The sequence below is a fragment of the Procambarus clarkii genome, chromosome 40 (genome assembly GCF_040958095.1).
Source record: "Procambarus clarkii isolate CNS0578487 chromosome 40, FALCON_Pclarkii_2.0, whole genome shotgun sequence".
In the NCBI taxonomy this organism is placed as follows: Eukaryota; Metazoa; Arthropoda; class Malacostraca; order Decapoda; family Cambaridae; genus Procambarus; species Procambarus clarkii.
In genome coordinates, this window is record NC_091189.1 from 26,928,560 (window position 1) to 26,949,270 (window position 20,711).

A 20,711-nucleotide genomic window follows, 5' to 3' on the forward strand; every position below is an offset into this window, starting at 1 on the left:
GGTACCAAAATGACCTAGTTTTCCACAATCATAGCACTTCTTACCTTGAGCAGGACAAGCATTACCTTGGTGTGGGTAGTCTCCTCCACATGTTTCTGATGATTGCTTTGAGTATGACACCTGTGAGCCAGGGGTTGTTTACTCTTTTGGCAGTTGAGGAGAGGACAGTGAGTATTGTAGAGGCTTACAGTTTTGGAAAGGAAGATGTCGGCTAATGAATTTATATCCTGTGGATTTTTGAGTTCAGATTCCCAGTTTATATTGTGAAGTGCATTTGTGAGACTGCTTATTGCTGCTTTACTGTGTAACTTGAAGGTAGGTTTCTTGGTATCTGGTGCTATTATGTCCATGTTTGCTATGAGTTAGATAGGATAGTGGTCAGTCGTTCTGTCAGTGATTATACCAGATACAAGGGGGGGGGGGGCTGTTATGTTAGTGATCCAAGGTAGTAGCAGATGTTTGAGTGAATCGGATGGGCTTGGTGATTGTGTGGATTAGCATGCAGGAGTTCATGCTGTTTAGGAAATAGTCGACTTGGGGGTTATTTTGCATTATATCATCAACATGTTTACCAAGTGATTTGACATTTTGGTTGAAAACTGATAGGCTAGTGTTGAAAACTGAGTTTTGGTCAGATATATCTGATATTTGGTCAGATATATGGATATCTAATATTTGGTCAAATATATAGATATCTGATATTTGGTCGGATATATGGATACTGTATCTGATATTTGGTCAGACATATCTGATATTTGGTCAGATATACCTGATATTTGGTCAGATATATCTGATATTTGGTCAGATATATCTGATATTTGGTCAGATATTTTTATATTTGGTCAGATATATCAAAACTGATATAAAAATGTGATTGCAACAAGACCTAAATATTTAAACATTCTGCTACCATAATGAACATGCCCTATGCTCGTGGGGACCGTATGCTCATGGGTACCCTATGCTCGTGGGGCCCTTATGCTTGTGGGGGCCCTCGGGCCCCATGTCGTAAGACGATTTTGTCTCAGGTAAATTTAGGTAAATAGATACGCCTTGTAAATAAATACAAGGTCTTTGTCAACTCAAATCTCCCACGCAACCAACCACAGAAAACGTAAACCTTTCACCAAAGCAAGAAGCGATCAGCTGACACCGTCAACACAACACCAACCATCACCGCCAGGTTTGCACATCAAGTCTTAGCTTCTAGACACAACACTAAAGTCTTGCCAGACCGCCAACATTGCCGCGTCTTCAAGCATCACACGTGCAGTCGTCGGGAGAAGAAAATCTTCACGCAAACTACATATATCATTAAGTAGGAAAAAACGTATGTAGATTACTTGCCTTGGTATGCTATGTGTGTTAGTGGCTTTGCATAAATGTACCTTTAGAGGGTCCGGGAGTTCAACTCCCCGAGCCCGGCCTGGGGCCAGGCTCGTGCATTTAAGTAATATATATAGTTTCACAACAGCCTAGTGTACCTTTATAAAATATATAATATACAGTATTACATATAATATATATATATATATATATATATATATATATATATATATATATATATATATATATATATATATATATATATTTATTTATTTATTGCCCAAAACGCTGCGCATACTAATGGCTTTACAAGACTGTAATTACCATATTATGTATCCTCACATTCCCAATGTACCTTTTTGTATATGCATAGATAAATAAATAAATAAATATTCATTATATATATATATATATATATATATATATATATACTGTATATATATCAGTTTATCAGCTTATCAACTGCTGCTTATCAGTTTATAAACTATAAACTGATATAAACTAAACTATAAACTGCTTATCAGTTTACAACCAAAATGTTAGGTCACTTGGTAAACATTTTGATGATATAAATGCACTACTCACAGCACTAGGTACTAAATTATCATTTATCATTTTAACAGAAACTTGGCTAAGTAAAGACTATACCCAACTCTACAACTTAGCTGGTTATAAAGCCATTCATAACTGCAGGCCTAATAAAGGAGGTGGTGGCACAGCAATATATTACAAAGATACCTTCATCTGCAATAGTGTCATTAGTGACAGAGACGACTATTGTGAATATACCTTTGCCAAGTTCTCCAGTAAATCCCTTAAATCCTCCCTGACTATCGGTGCCATCTATAGATTTCCTAATACCAACATAGCTTCATTCTCAGACAACGTAAGGAATCTTATCATAAATAACAATCTCAACAAAAATCACATCATTCTAGGAGGCGATTTCAATATTGACCTGGGTCTTCAAAATAACCTTCAAGTTGACTATTTCCGTAACAGCATGCACTCCTGTATGCTAATCCCCACAATCACCAAGCCCACCCAAGTCACTCAAACATCTGCCACTACCTTGGATCACGTATGAACTAATATAACAGCTCCCCTTACATCTGGGGTAATCTATGACAGAACAACTGACCACTATCCCACCTTCCTCATAGCATACATTGACACATCACCACCAGAAAGCAAGAAACTCTCATTCAGGCTACACAGTGAATCAGCTTTAGGCAATCTCTCTAATGCACGGCACAATATTAACTGGGAATCTGAATTCAATAATTCACAGGATATAAAGTCATTAACTAACCTCTTTCTCTCCAAAACTCTAAGCCTCTACAGCACTCACTGTCCCCTCCTTACCAAACAAGTAACTGACAAAAGAAAAAACAATCCGTGGCTCACAAGTGGATTGTGAGCCACAATCAAATCAATCAACAAAAAACATGTATATGAAAAGAAATTTAGGATTGGCCTAGTTACAAATCAATCAACAAAAAACATGAATATGAAAAGAAATTTAGGATTGGCCTAGTTACAAAGGAAGTAGTTAAAAGGTACTCATCAGTGCTTACCTGATATTTGGTCAGATATACCTGATATTTGGTCAGATATACCTGATATTTGGTCAGATATATCATAAGAAAAGCTAAACTTAAATATTATGAGACAAGATTCAAAGAAGCAAAAGGCAACATGAAAAGCACATGGAAAACCATCTCTAATATCCTAGGAACTAAACAACACTCCCACAACCAGTTAACACTCTCTAAGGATTGCTTTACACCGTCAACTGATTTAGAAATGGCAAATGAATTTAATAGCTGCTTTTCATCGATTGGTGCTAACCTTGCCAGTAAAATCCCACAGACTCAGACACATATCAACACTTATCTCACAGGCAGCTATCCAAACTCTCTTCTTCTTTCACCAGTCAGCCCGACAGATGTTGTGTCCATCATACACTCACTAAAAACCAAAGCTGGGAACATCAGTGAAATACCATCCATGGTATACACGAGTGTCTCCCATGCCCTTGCGCCACCTATAGCTCTGCTGTTCAACAAATCCCTTGAGTCATACCTTCCCTGATATCTTTAAAAAAACAAGAGTAACGCCAGTTCATAAAGGAGGTAATCCGGCAGACATAAACAATTATAGACCAATATCAAACCTACCCATACTATCAAAAATATTTGAAAAAATTATCTACAAACAGCTCTACTCCTATCTCGTAAAATTCAACATTCTTAGCCCCTGTCAATTTGGCTTCCGCTCCCAAAAGAGTACCAACGATGCAATTATTAGTCTCCTTGATATAATTTACTCAGCCCTTGACAAAAATGAGTTTCCGATTGGACTCTTCATTAACCTGAGAAAGGCCTTTGATACTGTTAATCACAATTACCTCTTACGTAAACTCCATCATTATGGAATCCGAGGCCATGCACTGGACTATATCCAATCCTATCATAGTGATAGACACCAATGTGTAGCCATCAATAATATAACCTCTTCCACTCTACCAATAACCGTTGGAGTGCCACAGGGCAGCATCTTGGGACCTCTCCTATTTCTTATGTACATCAGTGATCTGCTTAATGTCTCTAACATTCTGAAACCTATTTTGTTTGCTGATGATACTACCCTCATCTACTCCAACCCCAACCCACATACACTAAATAATGTTGTTAATAATGAACTAAAAAAAGTCCACTTACGGATGTCAACCAACAAACTAACACTTAACATAGAAAAGACCTACTGCATCTTATTTGGAAGCAAATCTACAATTGCAATTCAGCTTCAGATAGATAATGTAAACATTAGCATTAAAAATGATGGAAAGTTTCTTGGCCTATTCCTAGACAAGAGACTCAACTTCTGCACCCACATACAACACATAACTAAGAAAGTCTCTAAAACAGTTGGGATACTCTCCAAAATCAGATATTATGTACCTAACTCTGCTCTCATCTCTCTATATTATGCACTAATCTATCCCTATCTTAATTATGGTATCTGTGCATGGGGTTCAACCACTGCAAACCACCTCAATTCCATCATCACCCAGCAAAAATCTGCTATCAGAATAATAACAAATTCTGCTTTCAGACAACACTCAGCTCCCTTGTTTAACTCCCTAAACATGCTAAACATAATCTCACTCCACAAATTCTCTTGTGTCAACTACATTTACAAAACCCTGTACTTAAATGCAAACCATGCTCTGAAACTCTCCCTGGACAGATGTAATAGGACCCATTATCACCACACCAGAAATAAATATCTCTTTGATATCCCCAGGGTCAAACTTAATCTGTGTAAACACTCTATGCAAATCAAGGGACCTAGTCTATGGAACTCACTCCCTAATGAATTGAAAAGCTGTCCAACTTTTGCGTCATTCAAAAACAAAACTAAAAAGTACCTAATTTCATCTTCATAGTTTTTTACCTTTTGCTTTAAAATTGCATTGTAGCTATTGCTACCCATTCTCCCAATCTTTATGTACCCAGTCCGAACATCTTTACCATTGTGATCATTGCTGTCTTCTTATATGTGCTATCGATCTGCTGTATGGTGTCTCAAGTTGTCAATGTAATCAATCAGAGCTTTAATATGCCAATGTGCTTTAATATACTTACTAATCTCTCTCATCTCATTTTTTTCTTGCAATGTATCTGTTATCATTTTATTAATTCTGCTAGAATTTACCTACTTAAAATTATCTGTTAGATTAAGGACCTGTCCGAAACGCTGCGCATACTAGTGGCTTTAGAAGATTGTAAATACTATGCTATGTATTCTCTCAAACCCAATGTACCTTCTTGTATATAAATAAATAAATAAATAAATAAATATATATATATATATATATATATATATATATATATATATATATATATATATATATATATATATATATATATATATATATATATATATGTCGTACCTAGTAGCCAGAACGCATTTCTCCGCCTACTATGCAAGGCCCGATTTGCCTAATAAGTCAAGTTTTCATGAATTAATTGTTTTTTTCGACTACCTAACCTACCTAACCTAACCTAACCTAACCTAACTTTTTGGGCTACCTAACCTAACGTAACCTATAAAGATAGGTTAGGTTAGGTTAGGTAGGGTTGGTTAGATTCGGTCATATATCTACGTTAATTTTAACTCCAATAAAAAAAAATTGACCTCATACATAATGAAATGGGTAGCTTTATCATTTCATAAGAAAAAAAATAGAGAAAATATATTAATTCAGGAAAACTTGGCTTATTAGGCAAATCGGGCCTTGCATAGTAGGCTGAGAAGTGCGTTCTGGCTACTAGGTACGACATATATATATATATATATATATATATATATATATATATATATATATATATATATATATATATATATATATATATATATATATATATATATATATGACAATGTCAGACCACGGAGGGAAAATGAAACAGGAATTTCCTTAAGTACTTTCGTATATTAATACATCTTCAGAAGGAGTCACTCCTTCTGAAGATGTATTAATATACGAAAGTACTTAAGGAAATTCCTGTTTCATTTTTCCTCCGTGGTCTGACATTGTCACATTTTTAATCACGTGTTTATTTTCGTGATATACACACACACATATATATATATAAAATATATATATATATATATATATATATATATATATATATATATATATATATATATATATATATATATGCGAACAAGCCTGAATGGTCCCTAGGACTATATGCGACTGAAAACTCACACCCCAGAAGTGACTTGAACCCATACTGCCAGGAGCAACGCAACTGGTATCTACAGGATGCCTTAATCCGCTTGACCATCACAACCGGACAAAAGGAAGTGATAGCCAAAGCTATTTGAACCACTTCCCCGCCGGCACTCGGATGGTAATCTTGGGCATAGCATTTTATCAAATCACCTCATTCTTTGGGGCACACGTGAGGAACACAAATATGAACAAGCCTGAATGGTCCCCAGGACTATATGCGACTGAAAACTCACACCCCAGAAATGACTTGAACCCATACTGCCAGGAGCAATGCAACTGGTATCTATAGGACACCTTAAGCTTTGTCAATCTTTCTTCAAATGACAGGTTTCTAATTTGGGGGATTAAATTTGTCATTATATTATATTTTTAAAAATTATATTTTTAATTTATAGTGTGTGTAGAAATTCAAATTAAGTTTGGTTATTATTAAAAAATTGTGAATGTTCATTTTTGTACCTTCCCAGTAAGAATTGTGCTTATCCGAATCTCTGGCTTATCCGGTGAGGGGTCCTTGCCATATTGTCCAGATAAGTGAGCTTAGACAGTATAATACTTAGGGACAAGCAATTTGAGTGATGTAGAATGCTGTGTAACAATTTGGAGGAAAAAAGGGTACAATGTTATTCAAACAACTAATAAATTAAAGTATCATTGTAATATTATATAACAATAACAGAGGGAATAATAGGCAATATAAATAATCAAGAAGCATATAAGAACAACATAAACTGTAGAAGACCCATGCAAGGCAGCTCCTGTTCTACCCAACCATACTCATTTATATTTTATCCTTTATTACAAAGTTATTAATGAAAAATAATTTGTAATGCAAGTATTGTAATAATTAATTAATGGTTAATTGAACACATACTGATAAACTAAGGCATGTTTAACTGTTGATTAAAGCTAAAACAATAGTAAAAATAAAGATATAACTTTAGATAAAGTTTAAAGTTCTGTGCAGTGCAAGGTTTAAACTAGACTAGAACTCAAAAATGTGTCTTGATAATACAGTAAAAATTATGATTTACAAACAATATGAGATACAGGTTGTTATATTAGCAGTAAGATTATTTAATGCCTTTGAATTTGTTCAGTATATATTATAAATATCTGGATGAGATCAGCCTCATTGTGTCTGGTTTGTAAGTGTTGCTAGTACTGAGGCCCTCAAACTTTCTGGTATGAGACTTAAGGGGCCCGGTGCATGTGCACCGATACTTCCTCATACACATTCATTTTTTTGTGCATACTCTTCATGGCAAATGCTCCAACTTTTCCTAATGGACCAGCATCAAACCATGAACAGAAAAAAGTTAAAAGAATAAAAGTAAAAAATCACAACTTCAAATTGCTATAAATATCTTATAATGTCATCAGTTGTTATTTTATTCATTATGGTCTCAGAATGGTATATAACGTTCAATTGCTGGTGAGAAAATTATTGTTTAAGAGTGTAGGTTAATGTAAAACATTTTTTGAATGTGGCCATCCAAATATGTGCCAAATTTAAACACAAAATACAGTGGTACCTTGCATAACGAATTTAATCCGTTCCATGTTCGTCATGTGAAACGGACGTCATACAAAACGAGTGTCCCCCATGTAACCAGTGTGATGCACTGTGTTTATTGTGAAATTCCCCCAGTGTGCAGGACATCAAATGTTCCCCAAAATATCATTTTTCTTTGCAAAATGATAAATTACCGTCCCTGAACATGTCTATGTAAAAATAATTACCAAATTCCACTTACTTTGGCTGTGAGGGAGTCAACAAGGTGCGCTGTGACGTCATCAGGGCCTGGTCGCCCGTGTGTTAAGCACCCAGACACGGTCGCGCAGGCCATTCAAGCACCGCGTGTTGCCACAAATATATTTTCAAATATTTTTTCTATGCATTTCCAATGCGGTTTTATTTGTTTCTTTTATCGTATATGATGCATATTTGTGACCTTTACAATATGTATACAGTAGAATGTTCATAATTTTCCATGAAACTGTGATACATGTGTCAGTAATGTGTCCACAATAAATGTTTATTGTCACAATATTACGTGGTAAAAATTCACTAAAATTACAATATGTACAGTTTCACATACTATTTACACAGTAACACACTGTATTACACACTCAGTACTTTGGAGGTGCGTAATAGTCAACGAAGTAGTCCATGGTACACAGCGCGACTTTGCTCTCCTTGCACCAGCTACAGATAGATTTTCGTTTCCTGTTTCATCGTTCTGTGTGCTCGCAAATAACGCACTCGCGTGCACCCTTGGCTTTAGTACTTGTAGGTGGTATGTAGCCAAGCTTGTAAAGCATAAGGTAGTATTGAAACGATTATAGGAAAAGCTCAATTTGTAAGGTAGTCTTGAAAAGATCGCTTTGTAAGGTCCCACACAGGAAGAGATTCAGCTAGCCTCAAAGAGCGTCCATCAGTCAGGAAGAGATTCAGCTCGCCTCAAAGAGTGTCCATCAGTCAGGAAGAGATTCAGGTATTCTTGAAAATATCAATGAACAACACCACCATGGAAGCCGCTAACACTGTTCATCTATGCTACTTGTATCAGATGCATCATCACTGAACGCAGAAAACGATTCATCTATGTATCATCTATATAAATTCGAGATGGCAAGGGTGGGGCTCAGAGCTACAACTGGATACGCTCGCTGTATCATCCTCATAGGTGCTGTATCACTGGCATCGACCGTTGTGTTAAGCCCTTATTGCGCCTAGCTTCACCAATGTTATGACCCTTATGTTCTTCAAACAATAGGGTCTGAATTGCACCGACTGAGCGCAGTCTTTCAACACCGTGTCGGACAGGTGTTTGAGAGCCAGAGGCACGTGTGCCACAAATGGTTGCTCACGCAGTACTAACCCAGCCAGCAGCCCTTGTCTTTCATATTCGTTATAGCATATTATTCGTTCAGTGTTTGTTGGGTAGGCTGCTCCATTATGACAATCTTTCTTTGTTTCAAATGTGTTCCATTTGTTTTGTATTTGTCACTTACGTCTCAATAATGGAGCAGCCTACCCGACAAACACTGAACGAATAATATGCTACCTTTATGGCATTTGTCCATTTTTCAAATTGTTTCAACAGTTCTTTTATTTTTCGTTTTTTTTTTATTTAAGAAACATGGAGCAGCCGACCTGTAGACGACCGAACGAACCTTTTTGACATTTGTACTGGTTTTCAAAAGTCTTCATTTTTTTTATTATTTACGTTTTTTGTATGTAAGAAACATGGAGCAGCCTACCTGCCGACCACCGAACGAACATTTTGCTATAAGACAAATGAAAAATAAATATTGAACACATTTGAAGAAAGGAAAATGTCATAATGGTTTATTCAGTGTATGTAAGGTAGGCTTCTCTATTATTGAGACGTAAATGACAAATACAAAACAAATGGAACACATTTGAAACAAAGAAAGATTGTTATAATGGAGCAGCCTACCTGCCAACACCGAATGAACCTTTTTGACATTTCTTGTATATCAGACATTTCATTTCTTTTTTCCTACAAAAACGTCAATGCTTTGCAACATCTCAGCAGTCACCCCATTATATCCAAGTATCATTAGCATCTTTAAACAAGAACAACATAATTTATGTGCATCGTCGGAGGCGTCTAAGAATGTGCAAGAAGCAGCGCGACCCCACCTGGCCCACCATGTGGTGTTGACGTTACTCAAACCAGCGTTCGTCATACGGGACGATTTGACGCCGATCGGGCCGTTCGTTACCCAAAATGTTCGTCTTTTGGGGCGATCGTTATGCGAGGTACCACTGTATTTATAACTCCAAACGGTATGGCTTTATGAATAATCGATTTAGTAGGAACCTTAGCACTAAGAACTTTGCACATAATATGTAAAAATGGTGAGTTGGTCAGAAACTAAATCTTTTGCTAGGTCTCAAAGTTGAAAGTGTTTTTCATAGAGAAAAATGCATTTAAAGTTCTCGACATTGAATATAGTACTTCTAATTAATGACATATCTTTTAAGTTATAATTAAGATTGCTTGGCATTAGTACTTGAGTACGTGAAAGTTGTAGGTCAATATGTGTTGAAATGAAGTCAAGAAAAAATAACCACCCAAAAAACAAACTACAGTATAGAGATACGTTAGAGATAACTTAAAAACAGACACTGGGCCCCTTAACTGTCTAACAATAGGTTAGACATATATATATATATGAATGAGATTGGGTGCATATAAATATGAGCTGCCTCGTATGGTCTAATAGGCCTTCTGCAGTTACCTTCATTCTTATGTTATGTTCTTATAACGAAACATAAATATTGCAATAACGTTATTGCTCATTTATTAGTGATAAGGCCCTCATCTGGTCCTCATTCATCAATACAACCTAAATAGAGAAAGAGAATAGTGTTTGAACTCTGTAAATAAATCGGCCCAAAAAAATAAGTCAACTTCTGCCACCTGTGGCTGATTAACATGTTGACCAATTTCATTCAAACTTTTGTTTGTTTATTTATTTATTTGTTTATATATGTACAAGAAGGTACATTGGGTTTAGGAGGATACATTTCGGACAGGTCCTTAACCCCTTAACTGCGTTGCCTCCAAATATGACACCCCCTCCCTAGTGCGCAGGAAATAAATTCTCTGGAAATTTTTTTTTTTTTTTTTTTTTAAAGTGTCAAAAACCCTTCCCAGAGGTATGTAAAAAAAAAAAATCGAAATTATACTTACTTTGTCTGCTATGGGGTCCGTAAGTTGGCGCGTGACGTCATCATTCCCCGTTCGCCCGTGACATACGCTCCTTGGGCCAGTAGGGCGCCCGGGGCAGGGCGTACGAGTTGCCGCGAATATATTTTTGTTCATTTTTTGCGCACAGTTCCAAATACATTTTATTTGTTTTTACGTGCTAATCCTATGTATAATGAACACGTACACTATATTATGGCAGTAAACATCCGTACTGTCTGAAGACACTGTGTTACATGCATGACACTTGTTTACACATATGTTGCACATATGTACCATGTATCATGGTAATTTATGTATACTATATACAATCTATTTACACACTATACACTGTCACACAGTATATACATTCACCATCAACACACACAGAACTCCTCGAGTGTGAGCAGTCACACCCAACCAGCCAGTCCTCCCTTATTCCTCCAACATCGTACTCGCCATCACCCCTCCTCTCACCATACTGTTATTCACACCAATGTTTCATGTTCATTTATGTATATTTACAACACATTTACACACACTACACTGTCACACACCATAAACACACTCAGAACTCCGCGAGTGTGAGCTGCCACACCCAGCCAGCCAGTCCTCCCTCTCTCCTCCAACATCGTACTCGCCATCACCCCTCCTCCCACCAAACTCTTACTGTTTTTATTACACTATTTACATATGTATACCTATCTACATGTTTTCTTCACCAGAACTATGCAAGTAAGCCGGTATTGTGTCCAAACAGTACAGTTACTACCATACACTGCATGAGAAATCACACAGCAGACAGCAGACGACGCTATGATTACGACGTCACCTCCCTCACCAAAATAGCCTCTCCCAACATACTCCTGTTGCTGTTATTACACTATATACACACTGTATATACCCATGTACATATGTGTTTCCCATAGTGAACCATTAAGCTAGTATGATGAGCAAAACAAGACTGGCTGCCACACACACACAGTGAGGCTACCTCAAATCTCTCCCTCCCTCACCTAAATTCCTCCTTCCACAATACTACGCACAATGCTAATTATAACCACAATTCTGGTCACTAATTCCTGTAAATGAATAATTGATCACACGTTTATTTTGAAAAAGAACCTAAGAAGTCATTTGAAGATTCCTAGATGGACGAAATAATGCTGCGGTGCTGTGGCTAGCGCTGTGAACATTGTGAACAGCATTGAATCACTGATATTTGAACATTGTTCCCAGTCATTATCACACTCAGGCTCTTCTATAATACTATCATGGCTAAATAATACAGATTATATATATATTTTGACATTATTAGACGATGCTGTGGTCACACGCTGAACAGCAGTGCTTTGCGCTCATGCTGCGAGCGCCAGCCTTGGATGCTCACTCACTACTGAGGCTCCCACACCCGGGAATGTGGACCACAATTTTTTTTAAAGATGGCGACTGTTTACAAGAGCCCTGAGGAAGCTGATGTGAACCCCATGTAGCCGCGGGAGTTTTGAATGGAACGTGAAAAATACAAATACAGTACCCGGAGGTGCGTAGCGCACCCCAGACATGGGCCTGCAGGCGCGTTGCGCAGTTAAAGGGTTAAGGATATCAGGGAAGGTATGACACTCTAAAGATTTGTTGAACAAGAGAGCTATGGGTGGCACAAGGGCATGGGAGGCGCTCTTGTATACAAAGGATGGGATTTCACTAATGTTCCCAGCTTTGGTTTTTAGTGAGTGTATGATGGACACAACATCTGTCGGGCTGACTGGTGAAAGCAGAAGATAATTTGGATAGCTGTCTGAGAGATGTGTGTTAATATGTGTCTTCACATATTAACTTCACATGCTTAGTGCCGGATATGCATTCTCCACGATGTAGAAGTCACAACACAATCTGCATAGAAACAAAGGAGATAAAAAAAGTAAAAAAAAAAAATGGCTGTCAGCTTTTTGTACAAAGGGACATAAGAAATATTACCATTGGGCAATGTATTTATATGATATATAATAGAATACTGCATAATTACATACTAACTCATTATTATGTGTGAAATCTGGCCCCTCCAGGTGGCACCAGCGGCATATCCACTTTGTGGACCCTCCTTACTATTACTGTACTCATCTACTTTGTGCATCGGACAGGTGCTTGCATCTCGTTATCCCTGATTGCCCTAAAATAGGAGATACTGTATTATCGTTATTATCAGGACCGGTTGTCGCCTGTCGCGCATGCATTTATTTTTTAAATATTCATAAAAAATCCATTTCTTAACATATTGGGATGAAATTTTCACGATGCTGATGCCAAATAATAGATGTTTGAAATTGTTCACTATTTTTCATATTTAGAAACCTAAGTCTCCACATGCACCGGGCCTCTTAACAGTTCAGGTAGTATTTCTGGGGGGAGCCCCTGGGGGGAGCCCCGTCGGCTCTCCGGAGCTATCCAGGCTGATATTTCTAATATTAGACTTTGGTATCAGTTAGTGTAAATGGAGCTCTTAGGCCTTCCGGGGACCACAAGCCAGAACCTGGCCCCACCTCAGAGAGGCACGAGAAGCATTAGCCTATAGAAACCCCATGTGGTTGGAAGCATTCTATGTCTGCCATTGACCGGTACCTTTCTAGGCACCTAGAAAGATAAGCATCCCCCACCAAAAAACCTATTCTGCTTAAGAAATTGCTACTGAGAGCCAAACTAGTGGACAGAACACCCCAAACAAAAACAAGCAAATGAGCATGACGTCACCACGTTGCCATGCCACCGTCTGCACAGCTCCCCCCCCCCCTCCCTGGGAGGGGGGGGGGGAACCCCAGACCCCTTGCGCCGGCTACCCAAGACCTCAGTTCTTAGGCTGATGCACTAGGCAAAAGTCGTGTGCTCTGGCTCCTGAATTGGTCCTCATCTCTGTGCCTGTGTTGTGTGGTGGCTGTCTTATTCGGGGTGCGCAAGCCAGGAGTAATTCTTTGGTACTTGGGCTGCATGCACCTAAGGTTTTTTTGCAACTAGGGGTTTTCTTTTTCTTTTTGTTTTCCTGCCTGGTAGGGGGAGTCTGCCTCTGGTTGTTGCTCCCTGTGTATATAGCATACGCTTCTCTGTTCCTGGTGGTACCCCTTGCTAGGTTCCAGTGAGTTTACATGTCCCGGGGGTTTAGTTACTTAGTAAGTTGTTGGTAGACTTGGGTGCCGGCTAGCAGTGAAGCCCTGCCTGGGCTTCCCTGAGCGTGAGTTCCATTTCAGGACCCTGGGAATCCCCACAGGGGCACGTGGATTCGATGGATGTGACCCCTGAGTCCCCCGCCCCCCCTGATTCGAGCGAGTTTGAGGGTTGCTCTGTCCCCTTGTCTCGGGGGGGGGGGTAACTCATTGTTTTTGTCTCCGTCACGCTGCTTGCTGGTGACTCAGTTTACCCAGTCTCCTGATGATATTATTTGGGTACAGGCGGCACGGACGTCGCACATTAGGTTTAGGTTGTTGCAACGCGCTCAGTTGGTTGCTGCCCCAGAAGCCTTGAGACTGCCCCATTTTGGTCATAGGGACCCGGACTTGGGGGCGTTGGTCGCTTCGGCCTTGGTTCAGTCTTCCAGCTCCGAAACGTCTGAGCTGGAAGAGAGGTAGTGTTTAGATGGTGTTGAGACTCAGGTGGTCTCGAGGGATGCCCCTTCCGGGTTGGCGGCGGAGTCATTCGAGTCTTTCCTTCTTGCCAAAACGTCTGGGTTTCACCAGTAAATTGGATTTGGTGTCTGTTCCTCCCCGTGTTCGGTTCCACGTCCCTTCGGGTGCTTCGGTCCCTTCTATCCAGAGATTTTCGGTTTCTGCATCCCGCTTCCTATGGTGCGGGAGGGGAGGCCTTTGTGGCTTACCTCCTGCACGACCCGGATTATGCCTTTATTATGGATCTGTCTATGTTCAGGTTTGGGTTTTCGTTTCCCTTCTGGATTCGTTATGAGGTTCCAGAATCATCCTGGCTGGCGGACTGTTCTGTTTTTGCTTGGAGGCTTGGCATACTTTCTGTCGTTGCTGTACGCTTGAGTTGCGTGAGTCGTTGACAGTGGACCAGGTTTTCCTGGAGGGTGAGTTTGAGCACTGTAATGAGTGCTTGTTCGCCCCTGCCCTTCCTCGGGATGTGGGCGTCATGCAGCTTCACATGCAGGTTCCCCTCCCTTTCAATTGCGTTGGTTGCTGAGGACTTGCGCGCTCATGGCCTGCTGACTTCAGCTTTGCGTTTCTTTTCCCTCCTGGAGCTATCTGCAGACTGGCATGAGGAGGATGTGGAGGCACTTGGGGACATTCCTGGGTCTAGCACCTTGGGCTCAGCAGTGCGTGCATCATCTGCTTTGTTGAAGCTGTTTGCACCGATCCTGCAGGATGCGGTGTCACTGCTTTATGCCTCCCAGCTCGTGTGTCGGCAGGCGTTGTTACTGTTTTATGCCTCACGGCTCGTGTGTCGGCACGCGGTGCTTGCTTCCTCCTTGGAATCTACTTGGGCCCTGGCTCTTAGAATGTCTTTGCCTTTTTGTCGCTTGCTGTTTGCTGATTCTGTGATGGCACAGTATCTGCAGACAGCTCTGGCTAGCTGTCGTCCGATGTCTGACTTGTTGGTTCTAGGCTCCCAGTCGGTACACTTGTCTGCTCGCCAGGAATTTGGTTCTTTCCCAGTTTGCGGGATTCAGGTTCTTGGTGTACTGGAGGAAATCTCATTTGGTTCCCTCCCAGGTTCGGACTTGGCTGGGTCTTGTTTGGGACTTTCGAACCGCTTCCTTGTCTCTCCCTCCAAAGTCTCTCCTTCGGCTGTGGTCCCACTCTTGCCTGTTCCTGGGGGGCTCCCAGGAGCTGATTTCCGCACCACGGCCTCTATGTCCGGAGACGTGCTTTGGGTTGATCAGGTTCCCCTTCTTCCCTGTTCCAGGGTGCGGGTCTTTCAGGTCGTCCGCAGAGTTTTTCACTCCAGCCAGCCAGGGGAGCCGGTCGGCCGAGTGGACAGCACGCTGGACTTGTGATCCTGTGGTCCCGGGTTCGATCCCGGGCGCCGGCGAGAAACAATGGGCAGAGTTTCTTTCACCCTATGCCCCTGTTACCTAGCAGTAAAATAGGTACCTGGGTGTTAGTCAGCTGTCACGGGCTGCTTCCTGGGGGTGGAGGCCTGGTCGAGGACCGGGCCGCGGGGACACTAAAGCCCCTAAATCATCTCATCTCAAGATAGCCTGCGGTCTATCCCCGTGCCCACGATGTGGGAAAATCCTAGCAGGCTTTAGTTGTTTTAATTCTATGAATATTCAAATTTTACTTTATTTTATTTTTTGTTACTTGAATATTATATTATCATTTGATTATTTTTTAGTTAAACTTCAATATTGAATTATTGGTCTTAGTTAGTGGACTATATAAATTGATTCAGCCTGCTAAAATATTTCTACAGACAGTTGGAGGGACAAATACAACTTACACCACCTTGTAGTGAAAATGGTACAAGCAGTACTTGTTTACCTTATTGTTGCAAAATATAAATTATAAATCATGTCACATATAGTGGTCTAATCTACTATTATTCTACAGTATTAAAGAATAAAGTCCTTAGCTGAGTGGTTGTAATAGCCTAATTAGGCTGGATAATGTTCTTCCACTATCTGCTAAGGGTGTGGTCCTCAGGGTGCCACGTAATGGCGGCCTGGGCAAGCTGGTGTCTTTGTGTACAACAGAGTAGTAATTCTACAATTATGTTGGGGGGCCAGTTGCCTGCTTCAGTAACTTCACATTAAGGCTTACCTGTAAAGTAATGGATTGCACTAATATTGGCTCCATTAACATGTAAATACAGGCGACATGGAATTTTGTGTGTGTAGTAAAGAGCTGAGTAAAATGCTACTCACTGTGTTTGTGTTTTTCTCATGCTAATAACCACCTACTTATTCTATATTATACAGTGCACCAATAATAACAACAGAATATAAAGCAGTCGGATACTTAAGCGCTCCTTATGTTGTAGAATTGCTGTGGCTGTTCACTAGGACAGAATAAGGTGTCTGTCCGGTGTGAAGCATATCTTAATTCTTCAGGAGCACTTGTTTCGTGTTGTTTTGTTATGATTCTGTCGCGTACGTGATCGATGCCTCCCTAGGGGAGACGTCCTAAAATGTTTTGTGGTTCTATTTGTATCTTAAGGAATAGAGAGTTAAGCTATATTCCTTGTGTTGGTAATTATATTCAGTCCTAGTGAATACTTTTTTATTAAGTTTAGACACTAAACTGTTGTTTAAAAAGAAATGAGAGTTAATATATACACGTCTGTTGTGATGGCATCACGGAGTCAACCATTCTCTTTTTTAATGGGGTAACTTATTATTATATGTGTTGGATTTCCGACACACAACGTTTGTAAGTTTGCTGCTCTTGCTGCCTGTGAGAGTATGGTCTCTCAAGATTCTCCCACAGCTGAGTTGAATGGCTCATTGTGGTGCACCATGCACCTAGTCGTGCACAGGGCCCTACCTCTGTTAACCCTGGATGTAAACTGTCATGTTGGGTGTCCCCAGGATGCCCACATAACCAGGAATACTTATAAAAAACGGAGGCCACCGTATGCCCAAATGTAAATTAGGTACAGGGAAATTAAGCATACTTGCCATAGGGTCAGTGAGTACATAGCTGGAGGTGCCAAGCATGAGAGAAAGAGAGGCACCCACGAGGTGAGAGATAAGCTCTGACCTCTGGGGTAAATCTCAATAACAACAGTGATGTGGTCGTGACGTGTTTATGACATCACCTCTGCTACCGATCATGTAACGATCAATATCATTGGTTCCGACACGTTTGCCGCAACGCCATTGGCCAATTGTAGACCTGGTGTTTGTGCTACCACGAGGAGCCTTGCAATCCCTTGCAACGGTATTCTCATGAGGAAGTCCGTACATAGTTGACGTGTCGTTCTATCTATAGGCCAATAGACAGAACACCATCCATTCCTCACCGTCAAGTTAAACTCAGCATCTTCTCGATATACCAACACTCGCCCGGATTGCGATCATGACTATATTGTTAAGAAATCATAGAGTGAAAAGTCTGTGAATCTCCAGAACGAAACAGACTGATATCAGGTAATCCCTGGTGACAAATGAGATCGTCTGTGAATGACCTAGAGTGAACTAAGGTAGTGCTGCCGCCTAAGTAATCTGTGTGTGACTTTACCACATTGTACCTGTATGGTTCTATATAATCAGCCGCTGCCAGCCGCCACTCAGTCCAGAGTGTGTAGCCGCTGCCAGCCGCCACCCCCCTGTCTCATTGTACTATCTGACGTCACCACCCGTCACCCCTTACTCACCGCCAGTCAGTGCCATCAAGTGTGTGTGTGTGTGTCTGTCTGTTAGGCATACAGCACGCCCTCCTATGTGAGTACCCTCCGTGTCAAGTACGGTTTGTTGGGAAAGCCTGTCATCAATGGTATCACGTCGTAATGAGCGAAACCAGCTGTCAGGCCACCTACGAGTTCTTGCATAAATGTGCCTGAGTGAGTGAATGGGAGAAGTAGCCTACCTGTAAGTACAAGATTTTGTGTTTTATTATTGTGTCTGTCTGTGTGTTGAGCTGAGGGATAAACCACAGTTCTCACCTTCTCATACCTGACCCAGGTATTGGTGGAGACACCCAACAGTGTATGAGTGTTTATCTGTGTGGTACCATGATATTACACTCGTCTGTGAATGAATGTGAGTTTCACATAGACCACACATTTAGTTATTGTGTGACATTATTATTTTGCATGATTATTGCCTGTCTCATTGACAGTGCCATTGTGATTTATTGTGCATCATCATTACCCGAATATCCGGTTGGAACTCTTGTGACCCTTTGCACACCGGCAGTTAGGTTTGCTGTGTTAAAGATTGGCTGTCAATTGTGCTAAGTAAGGTGGATCCACTCCACGAGTGGATCTGAATCAATTAGCCAGACGTCAAGAGTCTCGCTAATGCAACCAAAGTCTTTCTGACGCAAATCTAAAGTAAGTTAAGTACCCTTTGTATTTGTGGTTACATTTGTAAATAAACTACTGTTAAGCTTTATACGGTGTTTCCGTTGAACCACTTCTGAATACTGCCAACTATTACTTAAGCCTTCAGCTCCAGGTGTCTTCAACACCGAGTTGCCTATTATTCACTAATCTATAAATGTGATGAGTACCCTAGCAGTCCATTAAAGTGTTTTAAGCATTGAGGAGATTCCAACGACCAACGTGGATCAGGACCAGGTGAGGCTAGTCTGAGAAGAGACCCTCAAGGACTGTAACTCGACCTTGCTCCCAGGCCCTGTACGGTTGCTTTCATATTTTCTCTGCTGGATTCCGAAAGCTTCGTGAAGCGTCTGCCACATGTACATTGGTGACGTACGCATTGCAGTTGGAAAGACAAAGTAGAAAACCCCACACTGCTGTCTTTGGCAACATGTCTAGGGCTGTCATTTGGGTGCAGAGTTTTTGGTGGTCGAACAGGGTCTGGCTGCACGTTACTTAGTTAATGTTCTTGGGCCTTGTTGGGCCTGTGTCGCTTTGGGTCAGTGGTTGCAGCCAGTTGTCTCGGCTTCGCGTTGAGCGAGCAACGACCACCTCCCGTGTAAGTCCCTCTTGTTTTTGTCTTTTGGTAAGTAGCTCCGGGGAGCCAACGGGTCTCCCCCCAGAAAACCAGCGTTGAATGTAATGAAATGCCATTTTCTGGGTGAGACCCGGAGGCTCCCCGGCAACCCTCCCTCCCTCTGGTTGGTGGTTTTTCACATGCTTTTGATATCCAACCTCAGAACTGGGGTCTTGAGTAGCCGGCGTGAGGGGTCTGGGGCTTCCCTTCCCACTCCTGGGGAGGGGGAAGCTGCACAGACGGCAGCGCTGCAACGTGGTGATGTCATGCTCATTTGCTTGTTTTTGTTTGGGGAGTTCTGTCCACTAGTTCGGCTTTCAGTAGCAATTTCTTAACCAGAATAGGGGTTTGTGTTGGGATGCTTAACTTTCTGGATGCCTGACCCGGTCGATGGCAAACATAGAATGCCTGGGGTTTCTATAGGCCATTACTACTCGTGCCTCTCTGAGGGGGCCAGGTTTTGGCTCGTGGTCCCTGGTAAGCCTAAGAACTCCATTCACACTGATGCCAAAGTCTAATATTAGCAATATCGGCCTGGATAGCTCCGGGGAGCCTCTGGGTCTCACCTAGAAAAATGTCATTTCATTACATTCATCACTGTTTGTTTTTTTTGACACTGTTCACTGAACATTTTCCAGGGTACTGTATTGTGTAGGTTATGTATTGGCTCCATACACGATTAATTTCTGGACACTTAATAGAACAGAGAATTGCACCTTACTGTCAGAACAGCATTGTCCTATTAACAGCAACATATTGTAGAATACAGTATGCTGATTTTTTGCAGAACATAAATCACAATAATATGGCTGGTCATTTTAGATGCCAGCCCACAAATCGGAAAATAAGGATCTTATGACATTTTGGTTCATCCTGGAACATTATTGCCATGTATGTAACTTAATAATGGTCCAGGATGGGCTGAAACAGCGTTGGTTCTTTTATTTTCAGATTTGTGGGTTGGATGTCTAATTTTCAGGATAATAAAAAAATTTACATTCCCAAAACTCATTTTGAGTCATATCTTTTGATAAAAACCTTGGGAAATATGACTCCTTTGACATTGGTTGTCTTACATCGCTTTGTTCTTGCATTGGCATTCCGAGTGATATCTAGGAATTTTTAAATATTCTGTGACATATGGTGTTAAATAGTCTAATATGCTTGGCACCTTTTGATAAATACTGTACTTAAATTATTTGTTCATGGCAGATAGTATACATCTTTTTGATGA

General features: G+C 40.7%; 1 protein-coding gene across 2 annotated transcripts in view; it reads left to right on the forward strand.

The window, feature by feature from the left end:
- The first annotated feature begins 1,118 nt into the window (after positions 1–1,118).
- The window catches only part of Pcd (pterin-4a-carbinolamine dehydratase), a 71,184-nt gene continuing 51,591 nt past the window's right edge, over positions 1,119–20,711 (forward strand). Inside the window, exon 1 of one of the 2 annotated variants that reach the window (XM_045742176.2) lies at positions 1,119–1,318. The gene's annotated coding sequence lies outside the window, so the exon portion shown is untranslated. Of the gene's footprint in view, positions 1,331–20,711 lie in introns of both variants that reach the window. The other variant, XM_045742175.2, reaches the window with a different exon arrangement.